Here is a 17486-nt window from a genome sequence, read left to right as displayed (position 1 = left end):
TACTCAAAAGATACAATAAAGTGTTGACTGTTGAGAGAATTCAGAATGGCGAATTTACTGCCCGAGTGCGTGAATGTGTGACTGTGTGTGACTAGTACACATTGGCAAAGCGGTGTACGACGGTGGCAGCGCAGCAGCGTGGGGACCGCGGGACAAACGGCCGTTAGAAGGTTTTTGGGGTTTTCCCCGAAAAAAGCTAATCAACAACAACATATTTATATATTATTTATATCACAAATCATAATTATAATAACTTTGGATTGGTGGCGGTGATTGGCTGTCTTTGTCTAACACACGCGCAACATAAGAATCTAGACGTGTTTTTTGTCAAACGTACCGATTTATACAGTAAAGCGATAAATTCTGAAAATAGATTTAAATTTGTCATCGAGTCTACTTAAGATCGGCTAGTTCACTTTTTCCAATTTTACGCCCCAACTCTTTTGAATTTGGTTTCAATATTTGAAAATATTAGGAATTTTCAAACGCTAATCATTCGCAATTAAAATCAAAAACCTTAAAATGTGGACTGACCAATCTATAATACATTATAATATTATATTATATAATTGGCTAACTTATTGCCTAATGGTTACAATTGGCTACTTACGTAAATCGTACTGAATATATTGACTCACTTAAAGAAGACAAAATGTATAATACCTACCTACAAGGTTACAAATTCTATACAATTTTATACTAGGTACTAAAGTTAAAAAACACAAAGTAAAATACTATTTTAAAATCAATCAATGTAAGAAAATTACAAGGTATAGGTATTAGGTACATAAAAGTTAGGTCGCATATACAAAGTATACAACTATATAAAATACAATTGCCTATATATAGGATTAGATAGATTATAATCTATATCAAAATAATGTGCACCAACACAAAATTGTTTTGAGATAAATAAGGTTTAAGTCTTAACTCTATTCATATCCGTCATTTCATGCACCTTCTTGAAAAAAAATAATAACAGCTTTGCAGTTTTGCATCTATGACTGAATGCGCTAGTATATTTATTTTATTTGCGCAAAATGTAAATAATATACGGACAATTATATTAAACGATATTTAGTTTAAAAATACCTACACCCATACGGCATACACGATATGATACAAACAAAATTCAGACATTTTAACAAAGCATGAATTATTATAATTTATAGTGGCGGGTTACCCTACAGGCAATGTAATCATGAGCGCTTCCCCGCAGTAAGGCATTTGGCTGGCTTATCATAAAATAGGGTTATCGTATAGTTAATAAACCATAAATCCCGCCAATTTCGAATTGTAAAATAAACATAAATTATCAATTGAATAAATACTAAATATCAACAATATTGTCGATTGCGCCAACTTTTGTCTGTTAAATTAACTGTGTAATATTATTTTATATTTCAATTTTTATTTTAACACTATTTAATATTATTATATTATTAATATTATATTATATTATAACCTAACTGTGGAGCTAGAAGAGATTACTTTTGATTTAAAAGGTAATATAATGTATAGTTTTATAAATTCTTTACATTTGGTGAATATAAATTATATGTACTAATGTATGTGGTAGATGATAGTGGAGCAAATGAATAGTGTTGTAATGGAGACTGGAGTTCTTAAAAAAAATTACTTTATTACATATTACCCGAGTAACATTTTTGGTTCAGGGAGAGTTCAGCTTATAGAACCATTTAAAGTGCCGAGTACCGTGTATATTTCCTTCACTGCATGGTGTTTATAGTCTATTTGAATACCGAAAATTAACATGGAGAACACGGTGTGTTATGAGTGCAAAGATAGTTCAAACACCGAACTAAAGTAAAACATTTAACTGTGCATGGATCAGTTCAGACACCGTGTAAACTCAAAAATTTGAACGGTGCCTTCTCCGTGCAATGGTTTGTTCAGGCACAGTGCAAATTAAAATAAATTAACAGTGCATTGTCTGTTCAATGGTAAGATCAAGCACAGTGCCATAGTAATTCTATTGAACAGTGCACAGGTCGGTTCTGGTACAGTGCTAAAGGACAGTAGCGTATTTATTGGGGAGGGGTCCTCCTCTAAGATGTATACTTATTATTGATTACCTATTTAATTTTTACTTTTATATTTGAATGATTTTAAAGTGAAGTATTTAATATCCCCCCCTCAAAAAAATAAAATGGTTCACAGCTATACCATAAAAACGTAACACAGTCACAGTACATATCTTATAATCGGTCCATGCACCGCATCACAAAATCGTGCAGACCATTTCTGAGGTATATTATGAGATGACATTATACGAGGTACATCCAGAAAGTAAGTTCCGTTTTCTATTTTTATCGCGTTTACGATGTTATCTTAATTACAGTCATATCAGATTATTTCATTTACTCATTTAGAACATTTTAAAACCATTCCGTGACTAGTTAGTGTACGTATGTCACGTGGCGAGTGTTTTAAAATGGATAAACTAATAGAAAATGCCGCCACATGTGAGTTACGATCTGTGATTCGTTTTTTAAATGCAAAGAATATCAAACCAGTTGATATTCATCGTCAAATTTGTGAAGTTTATGGAGAAAATGCGATGAGTGATTCAATGGTAAGGAGATGGGTGCGACTTTTCAATGAAGGCCGTACAAATGTTCACGATGAAGAACGAACTGGGCGACCATCTTTGATTAGTGATGTTTTGGTGCAAGAAGTCGTAATAATAATAGCATCTTTAAAACTAGATTTATATCCACAATTATTATTAATGATAATTTATTAAGTTATTAAAATACATTTTAACTATTAATTATTTTAATAATTATATATAATCTCTATTTCCTTTCAGATATCCTTACAGGTAAAACCAATTACCCTCAGTCTTCTATCTAAAATTTTCTTCAAAGTCCCGCCCTTCCACACTCGTACATCTGCCATTGTATTTTCTTAACTCCCCAATTATCTGACTCCTGTGTACTGCAAATCATGATTAATATTTTGCTATCCAATTTATGTGACATTACTATATTTAATAGCCAGTAATAGGTTCTAGTCATTAGTTTCATATTAGTCTTGGGCTCGTCCTGTATATAAATTAATAAATAAATAACTGTATCTAGTTCATTTTTTTTATACATAATTGATATATTTATAGTAAACTTTAGAATGAGATCAGTAAGTACATACATGTGAACAATAAGATACTATTTACTGATATGAAGTATACTTGGCAAGTACAAAATTAGAAACTAATTAATAAAATACTTAAAAAACTAGTTGTTATAAACATTTTTGTAGAAATATATAAAAAAAAATTATGTATCATAATAAAAAAAATGATGCTTTGAAATACTAAGCAATTTCTAATGAAAGTAAAAACAAACTTGTTCAGATATGAAAATTATAATAATATAACAAAATTAAAATTAAATAAAAACAAACTTGTATAGGCATAATATAATATAAACATTAATTTGCAAATAAAATACTGCATGTAATATATAAAATGTAGAAAATGTTTAGGAAATTTATTCCAATTGGAAAACAGTTTTAATAAATAGATAACTATTACAGTTAATAAATAGTGTAATCACTTCATCAACAAATTATGTCATTATGCACTACAGTCAGTGTTGAGTTCAAATAGCAAAAATAATATCTAGATAAATATTACATTGTAATATATTTTTGTATCTTAATAATAGTTAAATTTTTTTTGACATGCTATTGAATTCTTGACTAAGTAACGTGATTATTTTGTATCAAATATATATTAAAGAATAAGAATTAATAAGTAACATTGTTAAAATAAGTACACAAATATATGTTATAAATACAACTTTGGTTCTTTATTAAAATATACCTAACATAAAAAATTAAATAAGAATTCAATTATTGAGGGTAATCATGCCAGAAAATGTTAATAATTTTGTACTCATAAACTATATAGTATTGTGGTAATGTATTTGATTTAAAGTGGTTAAATGAGTAAAAAAATATTGAAAAAAATACAGACATTATATACTGAGATTTATCTAGATATTAATGTAGATTTCTATAATTTAAATTTTAAATGCCAATTAAGTAATAATAATTTATTTATTTATCTATGTGAGATGAAGATACTTAATTTTTACCTAAACGAATGTATATTTTAACTATATATAGGCCATTACCCTTATTTTATCATACCTAGGTATCTTAAATAAAGGATTTAATAATATAGGTATTTATTTATAAATTAAATTCATTGCCATTATTAATTAATTTCATAGACCTTATACTAATAGACTGGCCTTGCCTATAGAGTAGCTGTAGTAATTATTGTAATTATTAAAAAGATATATACATATATATTTTTACCTAAATAATATATAGGCATTATTCATTACTGAATAAAATCAATTTGGTGAGTTTTTTCCTAATACCTATACGTGATTGCTCTTGTTGCTTACCAATGCTTTTTAATCTAAGATGTACATAATAATTTATAATTAATGTTAATAATTGATCTCTATGATTGGTAAACAATGACTGGCCACTGACATGGTTATCCATCCCACTAAATACAGAATTATAGATTTCTCTTTTTGTTTCTAAATATATCTTATTCATCGCATTTTTAGAAAATATGTATTTCAAATCTTTGCATTTAATATTTTTTTCAATAACCTTACATATATATGATACATCCTTGCTAGGTCTCACTAATGCGTCATTTCTATTTTTTAGTTTGATTAAAATACTCTCATTGGAGTTATCTACTAAAAAATGTTTACATATATTACAGTTAATTTTTTTGGTCACCTTTCTGGCAATAAAACCTGAAATATAGTCTGTCACACCATCAATATATGGAGATAATTTAATGTAAGTATCAATATAATTGTGATCATGAACATAACTTGGTGTAAGTTCTAAATTTACATTACATTCATCATCATATAAAAGTATAGAATCAGATAAAGTTGTATTGTTCAACATAGATTCTGGAAGGCAGTTGCCATATTGTGAACCACTCACATGATGATGAACCAATAGTTTTTTATAAGAAATTTTAAACTCCTTACAGGAAGGATTATTATTATAACCTCCTTTTGATCTTATTGAACTGAAAAATGTTTCAAGATGATCTTGGGAGAGTTTATAGGAAAGAATATATTCAATATCATACTTTTTGTTTTTTAAAAATGTGTAGTAGTTAATAAGATTTTTCAAACCCCAGAGTATACCTATAAAGCCAGTTTTTCTAAGTGATTCAATAACTTTTTGACCGCTAGACAGCATTAGACTATGGACATATTTTTCAAACCGGTTTGTAAAATCTAAGTATTTATCAAAAGTTGATGGACTTAATGCTAAATTAAAAGGAGATTTAGAATATTTTGTGCGACAGTTCAATATATCAAATGCATTATTCATAATCATACAGAATTCTGCTGTTGGTTTTACATTAGTAAATTCAGAGTCCAAAGTTTCACAAAAAGTTAATGCACAACTTGCACTACTACTGAGAACTTGTGAGGCAAGCTTTACGTTCATTTTTTCGTTATAATAGTAAATATGTTTTCTAGTTAATTTTGTTGCTGCTTTTAATCCTTCTTTTTTTTCTTTAAAACCCTTTCACTACCAAATTAATTTTTTTGAAAAAAAAAATTTTCTCTGTTCATATCTGAAACTTATGGCCTTTCAATATGATGTACCAATTTTTTTTTTTTTTTTTTTTTTGCTAAAAAGTTACAGGTATGTCCATTGGAATGGACATTGGGATTTACGGTATAAAATAATACAATAACGACAAATGTAAAAAAAAAACATAAAACTTTTATTTTGCTTCATTATTTCGTAAAAGAAGACAACTTATTTACTTAGATAATATTATATTAACTTTTAGTTTATAAAACACTTAAATGAGATTAAAATTAATTACAATGGAAATCATAAAAACAATTTTTTTTTGGTGTAAAACACAAATGAATTTTACATTTATTACATACAATATGTGTTTTACCTGTACATTTTTTGTTTTTGCACCGTGTTGCTTCTTTTTTATCATCATACGCGGGAAAATGTCCAAAAAGATCTTTGCTTACACCTTCTGTTGGTCGAAACTCCAATGCTTTTGACGATGTTTTGGCAGGTGTAGGTGAACTACATTCTGCAGATCTTGTACTACTGGATGGTGAAGATGTTGGACGACCCCTTTTTTTTCCGGGACTGAATCGTCCAACCATCACTAGCTCTTCAGCCAAAGTGGTTTTGAAATGCAACAAATCTTTTTGATCTTTTTTTAATATTCCCATATTTTCTGCGTCCTATTTGTATTCGAGCCAAGAATTTGCCACAGCCATATCAAAAGCATGAGTTATCATACGCAGAGTCCATTTTCGAGATTTCATGTACACGCGGTAATAACTCACAAGTTGATCGTGTTTGTCCACTCCTAACATGGATTTGTTATATAGTTTGATAATTTCTGGTCTTTCGATGTTAACATATTGTTTATTTTTTTTTGTCCCAGCGAGAAACAGATTCCGGTTTTCCTGAAGTAATGAAGTTAGATGCCATGGTTATTGCTTTGTTGTCGCACCATTTCAACAGTCCAACTCCTAATGTTGAAGTTACTTCATAAGAGGTTCCTCTCCCCATTTTCATAATAACTTTATCGGATAAAACTGGTGGATTAAAAAATCGATTTATTCGAATTGTGCCTGCTGCATATATTTGACGTGCAGTGAGTGCATAAAATAAATTATACGAAGAAAAAAAATTGTCAAAAAAAAGAAAATGTCGATTTGGCGTAAGATGTTTAGTAAGATCGAGGACAACTGCTCCACCTAGACCGAAATTTTTTTGTAAATCCTTGTTAATATTAGTTGAAACTCCTTGATAAAGAATCATGTTATAGACAATGCCACTTTGACCACACAGTAAAAATATTTTAATGCCCCACGGATTCGGTTTTCCTTTCATATATTGTTTTATAACTAATTGACCTTTAAAAGGAACTATTTGTTCGTCAACACTAATGTTTCGTTCCACTGGTAATTGTTTACATCGATTATTTAGCGCATCAAATAATGGACGAATTTTTACAAATTTATCGGTATTATCACGAGCTATATCCATATTGTTGATGATATGAATATTTTGTCGAATAGAATAAAATCTATTTCTGGGCATTGTATCGGCAATTATATTTACGCGAAATTTTTGTTCCCAGTACATCCCGATCCTAGGGTACTTCAAAACACCCATCATCATTTGAATTGCAATAAAAGATCTTATTTCTAATGGTGACGTAGGTTTAAAAGAAAAATCATTATTTTGAACTGCGTATAAATTGATATAAAATGACAAGTCTTCGAATATTTTTTGGTCAAAATATTTAGTGAAATATTCGTATGGTTGTGGTATAGTGGAGGGACAATCTATTGGTTCTAAATCTGTAAGATTTATATACGGCTCTTGAAATGGTTTATTTATCCATTTTATATCTTTTTTTTGGACAAATGGAAACTGCATTGGTGATTTATCAAAGACTTCATTTCCAGACTGAGTTTCATTTGTTGTTTGGTCGTCTTCTTCGTGCAAGTCTAATTCTGTATTAGCCAGCATTTCATTATCGAGTTCGGCAGAGAAATCATCATTCGCAAATTTATTTAATAAATCTTCAAGTTCATTCTCTGACTCACTATTCAATATATCTATATCACTAATTGTTCCGTCATCCAAAAAGCTCAAAATTTGTTTTTCGTTTAACGCCATATTATATAAAAACTTGAAATAATAATAAAAAACCGAGACGTGCGAGCGAATACATGCAGACGGTACTGATACAGAATATCAACTAAACAATATAAATAATATAATTGTTTTTATATTATTACCATTATTACGTCATACGATATTGATGACAATACCAAAAAACTCAATTCTAGAAAAAAACCCAAACAGTTATAAAATTAGAATTGAAAATTTACCCGATATTCCCACTGTCCATTTCAATGGACATACTTTTTATCGTGTATTACTTGTAGTGTATGATACTAAGGTATGCTTAATCAACAAAATTTTATCATTCCAGATACCTTTTACCAAGAAAAAAATATTCAGTGTTACCAACACTTATATTTCAGTGAATAAGTTAAAATATATTTCAGTTTTTAATAACACAACAGTATACAAAATTTTGTTTTGTATTTTCATTTCTTCACAAAAAACTATATTAGTTAGAAGTCTAAAAATATTTTTATTTTGATTTATACTAGTGTTAGATAAATATATATGCGTAATATGATTAGTTTGTATACATAGTAAATTATAGAAAATAAAATAAAGTCATGTCTATTGCAATGGACAATGGTAGCGAAAGGGTTTTAATATAAAGATTTTTAATATGATCCCATTTTATTTCCTCATTATTTGCCCCAATTAACAGTTTTTTGTCACCTAATGTATTACGAATTAGTTTAATCATATGACATGGATCATAAAATAAGAACACTGGTTCTTTTGATACAGGATGGGAAAAGAAAAATTGAGGATTATTAATATTTAAGTTAGCTCCTAATTTAGTGCACATACTTAAATTAGTATGGGCTCCATCGAAAGTCATGGAATTTACTATAACACCGGTATCGTGTAATAATTCTAAACACTTTTTAACTAAACTAGCAAGTTCACTAGAATTTAAGCCCTTTACTAAAAAATATCCTAGTGGCAGTTTCCAATTCCCATTTACTGCAACAATTAAAAATACAAGAGTACTTTTTAGTATAGATATCTGATCATGAACAATACGCATAACATCTTTCTGATCGTTTTCTAATTTATTGATCGAACTATCATATTTTCGTACATCTGCTGACCATCAGCTATTCCATACATCCATTTGAACACCGTACCCCCAAACTCAAAAGATCGCTTAACTTTTTTGTTATGTCTACCAATTTGTACAATTAAATTGATCTCGTTTTCCAATATATTCGCGTGTTTTTTTAATTGATACACAATTACAGAGATATCTTTAAACGCAATTAGTTCAATTGACTTTAACATATGCCTAATATTTCTAAGACTGCTGTTTAAAAATTTTAAATCCATGTATGTATTTATTGTCCAACTACTTCCGCAAGCTCTACCATTACCTATGAGTTCGTACTGCAAACCCGGGCTATCGCTGGTTGATGTCAATTCGAACAAGCCTTCCTTATGATTACCAAACGTGGTCGAAATTTGAATGGTAAATATCAACAGCAGTATTTGATAAATTATCTTCTCGACATCCATTTTAACTTGTTTTGACTTTTTATCTTCAGTGTCCAATAATTATATTATATTTAACGTAATATAATCACTATATATCTACAACAATAAGATAAAGTAAATTTAGATCATGTACTATAATTACGAGGTTGGGTAAGAGAGTTTTTCCTTTTGAATAAACTAATTAAAATATCTATTATATGAATTTTCACTTACCTTTCGGATGACTCGAGATGTGAGGTTATGATATTTGATGCGACTTGATGTAATGAATGCTGGTTGACCGGGGTGGAGAGAGGTGTGCAAGAATATTATATTCAATAACTCGAAAGATATTAAAGTGAATTAAATTTATTTAAACTTGTAAGAATTTGACACAGAAAAAGATCATTCATTTATCGATACAGTGTTGTGTAAGCGACTGAGCGCGGAATTGGATATTCTTTTCCCTTTTATAGACATGATATGCCGCCTTTGTGATAGAATTTGGAGATTGTGGCGTTGCTCATCATCAGTATCTTATTTACTAAATAGCCCATATTTGTACAGCTGCAATGATTGTGATTATTTCTAAGTCTAAGAGTAATTGAATTAATTGTAATTTTATCTTATAATTGATTAATTAAGTTCACAATAATATGTATTTGATTAGTCTATGTTTGTGTAGCTGCACTGATATTTTATGAACATTTAAATAATGATATATAATAATGTATATATCATTACAAATCTTACCCTAGATACAACAAGCTTAAAAATGATTACCATATTAACTTACTGTTATTGTTACACATTTAAAATTTTAAAATTTTAGATTCTGAGCGGAGCAAGAATTAATGTATTGGTTTTACAATGATGTTTTTTTTTATATATATATATATATATTTTTTTTTTTTTGGGAGGTCAAAATTTTAATTTCCCAATAGTTTTTAAAAGCGCCCAAAAAACGAAATAAAAAAAGGCGATTGGGTACCGGCCGTAATTAAGGAGTTGTAGGTAGGCAATTTCTAATTTTTCTCTGTTACGCGTTGTCGTTGTGTGCGTAGTAAGTGAACATTAGTGTGTGTTATTATCTTACACCCTCCCGTCAACGCACCGGTCCAATTCATTGTTGTCTGTTGACAATGAAAACAATAATAACCAGTTTTTCGTTTATCGCGGATTCTAATAATTGTAGCGACCGTACGCCGCATAATATAGGTCATTTGCCTTATAATAAAATAATTTACTTATTAGTTCTATTTGTTTGCGCCGGAATAGTTCATACGAACTTGTAGTCGACTACTCCGACTCGCATACCTAGCTTCGAGAGGGTGACCAGAAATAATATATAAGTGTGAATTATAATAACCAACAATTTGTAATTAATGCGCGTTGCGCAAAATGCGTATAATAATAATAGGGGCTATATAAAATATAATAATAATACAAATAATAATAAATAGTATACGGGCGCCCAAAAGGTAATAGAATAATAATTATATAAACAAAATAATAATATTATTATGATCAGTTGACCAATACGTAAACAAATGATATGTGATAATACAAATAATGATGATAATGAAAATTGATCACCCGGTAGCGTAATTTTAAATCGTGTCACGGTGGCTCCTCAATATGCCGTTATCATTATTTAACCCAAATCACATTTCATTTACTTTTGTGATAATACAAATAAGTTGATAAAACTATACAAATAAAACAACTAATAACCGACTATAGGTATATAAAAATTAATATTAAGCTTATGCTAATAACTTAATTAATTATGGACTTGGCCAATAAATCACAGGTATTATTATTTAACTTATTACTTATAAGTATGATTATTTTTATGTATTATATATTATAACTACTATGTTCTTACTAATCATAGCTAAAACAGCCTGTGTCATTAACCATTTAGAATATAAAATGTATGTTACTAAATAATATGTATTATCTAGGTTGTCAAACGGTTCCAAGTCAGAAAATCACTTAAAACAAAACCAGATAAAATTAGAGTTGAACAATATGCACTAGTTTTATGTTTTCTAGTTATGTGTTAGATAATTTATCTTGAAATTGTAATAAAATACTGATAATGTAGTGTAATACTTAGACTTTAGAATATAAATGTTACCTATGTCACTAAAAAATAGGTATATGTCTAATAAACAAAATTTATGTGCGATAGATTTGTTTTTGTTTTTTTTTTTATTAGAAAGAAAATGTTTTATTTAATTAACTTTTAAAATAAAAATAAATATAAGATGGATAAGATTAGAGTTGAACAGTACACACTAGTTTTATGTATTATTTATTAATGTTTTCTAGTTTTATGGTAGATTATTTATCTTGAAATTGTAATACATGACTTTGTGTTGAGAAACTCAAAAATATAATTTAAAATTTTTTATGTATAATTATTTTTAAGTATTAATATTTATTGCTAATACATTGAAAGATGTAAAGATACTTATGAATATGATTTAAATGTAATAAAATACTAATAATGTATTGTAATACTTAGACTGCCTTTGGTACTAACTATTTAGAATATAAATATACCTATGTCACTAAAAAAAATATGTCTAATAAACAAAATTAATGTGCTATTAAAAAAAAGTGTTATTCTATTTAATACAATTTTATAACTTTTCTACACCTATGGTTAAAACATCTCAGTTGTTTATGCTAATCAAGGAAAAAATATATACTATGGATTAATATCTTGCAAACATTTATTAATTTTACAAGTAGCTATGATATCATTTTTTAATACTGGTATGTTATAATTTGTTAAAATGGTCAAATTTCTTTGTTAAAATTTGGATATTTTAGAAAATATAATGAATATTTTTTTCCTGCGCTGAATAATGACATATTGTTATAATTAAAATATTGATTGTAGGTAAATATTATTTTTTACTTCCATTGTTTAGTTGTTTGTTTGTAAGGAGTGTGATGTCAGTTTTAAGTATAGTTATACTCTGTCAAGACATAGGAAAAATAAGCATCAAATTACAGATAAAATACCTATTTCTGCACCCAAATGCATTGAATTTTTTGAAAAACAAGACTGTTGTTTGAATGTTAAAAAAAAGAACTTAAATCGACATTTAAGAGCAGTTCACGGATTTACAGAAACTCAGATTTCTAGTATGAGTTTTAATCTAAAATCAAAAACTTTATTACATTCCAAGGTAAATGTGGTGGTCTTAATCTTAATAATAAAAATAGTAAAATTAAAAATAATTTAAATTTTAGCCTTCAGCAAACTTAAAACCTTCTGAACCTAAAAAAAACAATGGTATATACAGGCAGTAATATTACATTAATGGTAATTTAAAACATCAATAATTATTTTTAAAATAAATATTGTTATAGTATATTAACATACAGTAACTACATCAAATGTATATTCTCAAAATATTTCTTTAGTGTAACTAAATATGTATAAAATAACTGGTTTTTACAATAGAAACAAATACCTGATGGTTATAGTTATAATATACTAAATAAGAAAAATTTAAGTGATGGGAGATTTATAGCTAAGTTTGAAATTTTGAATTTTGATGTCACTGATGTTACTACTTGGATGTTGGAAATGAGACGAAAATGTAAAACAACATACCTTAGCACAAATTGTAAAAAGCCAGATTCAGTTGTTTTTAAGGTAAGTTTCAATTTATATCATTACATTAGTATTAATTGAATATTTTAATTTAACTAAAATGTATACAGAAAAGGTACCGATGTCATCATAATACTAGACCTAAAAAAAATTCAGTTCCTAGAGCAAAACATTTGTCTTGTGTAGCAACACTTATAATTCAAATAGAACACACTTTTGATGAGATGTAAGTAAACATATTATTATGAGTTATAGCCTAGGCCCTAGGCGTTTAAACATAGCATTAGCTTTACTCGAAACATTACCAATAATGCATATTTTTCTTAAATCCTAAAAATTAATCCAACAAATCTGAGAAGTAAAATACTGTTTTCTGTTTGTAAAGTTATTTTATAGATACAAGTATAAAATGTTTAGCAAATTTTAAGCATTAATGATTTTCAAAATTATTAATAATACTATTTAAAATTAGTAACTCCTAATTGTCCATTAGTCTTACACATTCTCCCCTTTTATTTGTTTTTGTATTAGTGTTCCATATGATAAACCTACATCAAAGGCTGTTGTCGTAATGAGACATATTCATAACCATAAGCTGATGTGTGCAGATGTCTTAAAATACAGAATTCCGTCTGATGAAGTTAAAGAGCAAATATTGAAGTTATTTGAAGAAGGAAAATCGCCTTCAAAAGCTCTTCTTATATTAAAAAGACAGCTATATGTTGACAAAGGTAGCGATTATTATGTTTGTGTAGGAGATCGAGGAGAACTCCCAGATCCTGAATGGGTTTATTACCAATATTATAAAACATTCAAAAAACATTTTGGATCCTCTCATGGAGATGCTATGATGATATCTTTAAAAGATGCTGTAGATGAGTACAACAGAGATTGTAGTTATGAATGTTCATTAATGGAAACTCTTGATGATGGAAATTTTATTATAGCAATACTTAGCCCATTAATGAGACGGATAAGTGAAGGTTTTGATGAGAGTGGAGAAGTTTTATTTATTGATTCATCGGGCAATGTAGATCGCTATGGATGTAAAGTATTTTTCATTCATACCAATAGGCAATAGTTGTGCAGGTGGTATGGTTGTTGGTAGTTTGATTGTTACTAGTGAAGCTACATCAATCATTGTAAAAGGATTAGAACTGTGGAAAAAAATGTTATCTCCAGAGTCTTTAGGTAAAAGAGGTCAATTAGGTCCCAGAATATTCATGACAGATGACTCACTAGCTGAAAGAAACGCATTACATGAAGTATTTCCTCAGGCAACACTTTTACTTTGTATTTTCCATGTATTACAAGCCGCTTGGAGATATCTTTGGGATTCTAATCATGGAATTCCCTTAAAACACCGACCAGCCTTATTTAGTGGGATAAAAAATATGGTATACTCAAAAGATACTGATGAACTAAATAATTCTTTTAACTTGATAAATCAAAACCCAATATCAAATGATTATCCTAGGTTTAAAGTTTATGTTGAAGGGTTATTCCAAAGAAGACAGGAATGGGCTATTTGTTTAAGAAACAATTTGGTGACAAGAGGTCAGAACACAAATAATATAAGTGAAGCTGGAGTTAAGATAATGAAAGATGTTGTACTTGAACGAACAAAAGCATATTCTCCAGTGCAATTATTTTTTTTTATTATCAATGATTTGGATAAATTTTATGAAATGAAAATTTTAGACATTGCTGCAAATCGCCCACCTCAGTATCTAAAAAAAAAATATTTTATATCAGCTAAACAAAAAAAATCATTAGAGTATAAAGTATTAGATTTGGGATAATCACTTTTTGTTGTAAAAAATAATATAAAAAATACAACATACAATGTTGATACTGATACTGGGTTGTGTTCATGTCCACAAGGTGATACAGGTAAACCTTGCAAGCATCAAATTTATGTTGCCAAAGATCTAAAAATTGATATACCTTTATGTTTACCATCTAATGAACATACTAGAATAAAACTACATACTATTGCTACAGGATGCAGTAATATTAAAAAAGATTGGTATACTCCATTTCTTAACACCGAAAATAATGAAAGTACTGAAACATGTATTGTACCAAAAATCCAAAATAATACAATAGTATTACATAGTAATTCTTTAAACATAAGTGAAAATCAAAGTTCACCTATCCAAATTTCACCTACTTACAATGATGTATTGGAAAAGTTTGATTTCACAGTGGATAAAATTAAAAGAGCCTTTGAGTCGGATAAAGAATATTTTTTACCAGGTATTAACGCTTTTGTAAATTCATTTGATAAAAATGTAAATACTCATGCAGCTTTATTATCTGCGATGATGACTTTTGGAAAATACTCTGGCATAAACCCTAAGAGTATAAAGCCTAAACTCATTGGTAATAAACATATAGGAACCCAACCAACAGCTAGAGGAAGACGTGTTACACAAATTGGAGGTAGACGTAATTTAACTTCTGGCCGAGTTCCTAAATGGAAAAGAGTCAACGAACATGGATATAACCAAAAATTGTCTTCTAGCCAGTTGCCAAGAGGTAATAGAAAATCTTTTGATCCTTCAGTCGTTCCCAAAAAAGTTTCAAAAATGCCTCATCAGTTGTCTTATTGTGTGGATAAAAATAAGCCATTAGGATCAACTCATAATGCTAAGTAAAATAAATAAAATACAATTTAATATTATTAAATTATTTTCAATATACTTAGGTATTTTAAAATTCATAAACATGTTTCATACTTAATATTATTTTTTTTATACAATTCATATTTTGTAATACATTCTTGGTCTGCAATCTTTTAACAGTTAGTAACATTTATTTTAAATTTTCAAATAAAAACAACCTAATAATGGGTTGCATACACATTTCAACATTTTTACATTACACGTCCAATATTAAACTACAGAGCCTAAGTACGATTAGATAATTGTTGTATTGTAATTTGTAGCTTGTAGCATGTCGCTTGGTAATTAGTTATATAAAATACATGATATTGAGTCCATAGAGATCAGATTACCTTCATAGTGGCGAAAACCTCAATTGAAAATACAAATGTTTCTACAATGGTTATAAATTATAATAATCAAATAGGTAGGTACTTTTAAAAATATATACTTGTTTTTGATATTGAGAAATTAATAACATAGAAAAAATAAAGATCAACTTACAATTTTTTTATATTTTAATATTTTGCATTTTATTCAATAACTTTTTTTCTTTAAATATGCGAGATTCTATGATTTGTATCATAATTTTACTATAGTGATATTTATACAAAACATTTACCCATGTAGTATTGTTTTTGTTAAAGTAATATTTTTGATGTAATAATTTACTAAATTACTGAATTTTTTAGATGTTTATTGTTTAATGTAACAGTAACACTGGTATTTTAACATAACATATGTTTAATGTTACTATATTGTCAACAAACAAAACAAAAAAACAAAATTATAGCTTATATTTATAATTATTTTATATTTAATTTATCTTATATTTATTTTATATCCTATATATTTTTCATAACATATACATAAGGAATTTTCAATTATATACTATCTCTATATTCAAAAATAATATTTAATGTAAACCACAACTTTAACCTTTAAACTTTAACTTTATTTGTTAAAAACCTTGTAAAAACAAAAAAATTAATAAATAAAAAAAAATTGTACAATGACTACTTAATCCAATAAAATTATGTTTCCCTGCAGTATCAGTCTGCCTCATGGTTGGGTTCCTGGCCAATTTTAATATTATTAAAAAAAAAATAATGATCAACAATGTTTCATATACTTTTTTTTAGAATTACACATAAAATAGAAAATAATATTCTTGATTGTAAATAAAAAATGTAATTATAATAAATAACAATAGTTAAATACATTTTTGTTTTAAACTGTTTTTTCGATGTTAAACAAAACAAATAAGTGTGAAACACGAATTAAAATATACCTTATAATTGGCTTATATCTTAATTCGTAGTGTGAAAGATAAGAAATGTGATTTGGGTTAAATAATGATAGCGGCATATTGAGGAGCCACCGTGACACGATTTAAAATTACGCCACCCGGTATTGATAATCGATCGGAACTGGTACGAGTTGCACTGTCACCAACAGGAGCCGACCGAGACGGAGATGATATAATAATAATAGTGATATTAATGTATTATCACTGAATATAATAATATTATATCGACGCAAATCGACGGGTTATCGTACGGAAATCCCGCGCCGAGAGCTTTCGCGTTGACGGATGCGGCGATATGCGCACTTCAAGTAGTATAAAATATTATGGCACACGGTAGTCTCGACACGAATATGACACTATCGGAATGGGCACTCACGCCACACGACCGACACGCAACGCAATATATATAATGGCACTGTAAACCGCCGAATCGATGCGGATGCGAAAAGGGCCAAAAGGTCGACACACACGCAAGAGTGCAAAAAATGGGCTAATAACGTGCTGAAATAACGAATAACCAATACACTGGTAACGACACGTAGACGTACGAAATATCGATCGACTGGTACGTATCGGATAATTTGCTCACGTGCACGCAAGAACGGTCGTCGCGTATATTCGCGTACACCGGTGCATAAAA

The sequence above is a fragment of the Rhopalosiphum padi genome, chromosome 3 (assembly GCF_020882245.1).
Source record: "Rhopalosiphum padi isolate XX-2018 chromosome 3, ASM2088224v1, whole genome shotgun sequence".
NCBI classification, from domain to species: Eukaryota; Metazoa; Arthropoda; class Insecta; order Hemiptera; family Aphididae; genus Rhopalosiphum; species Rhopalosiphum padi.
The sequence above is the reverse complement of the archived record's forward strand: the minus strand, read 5'-3'. Positions refer to the sequence as shown.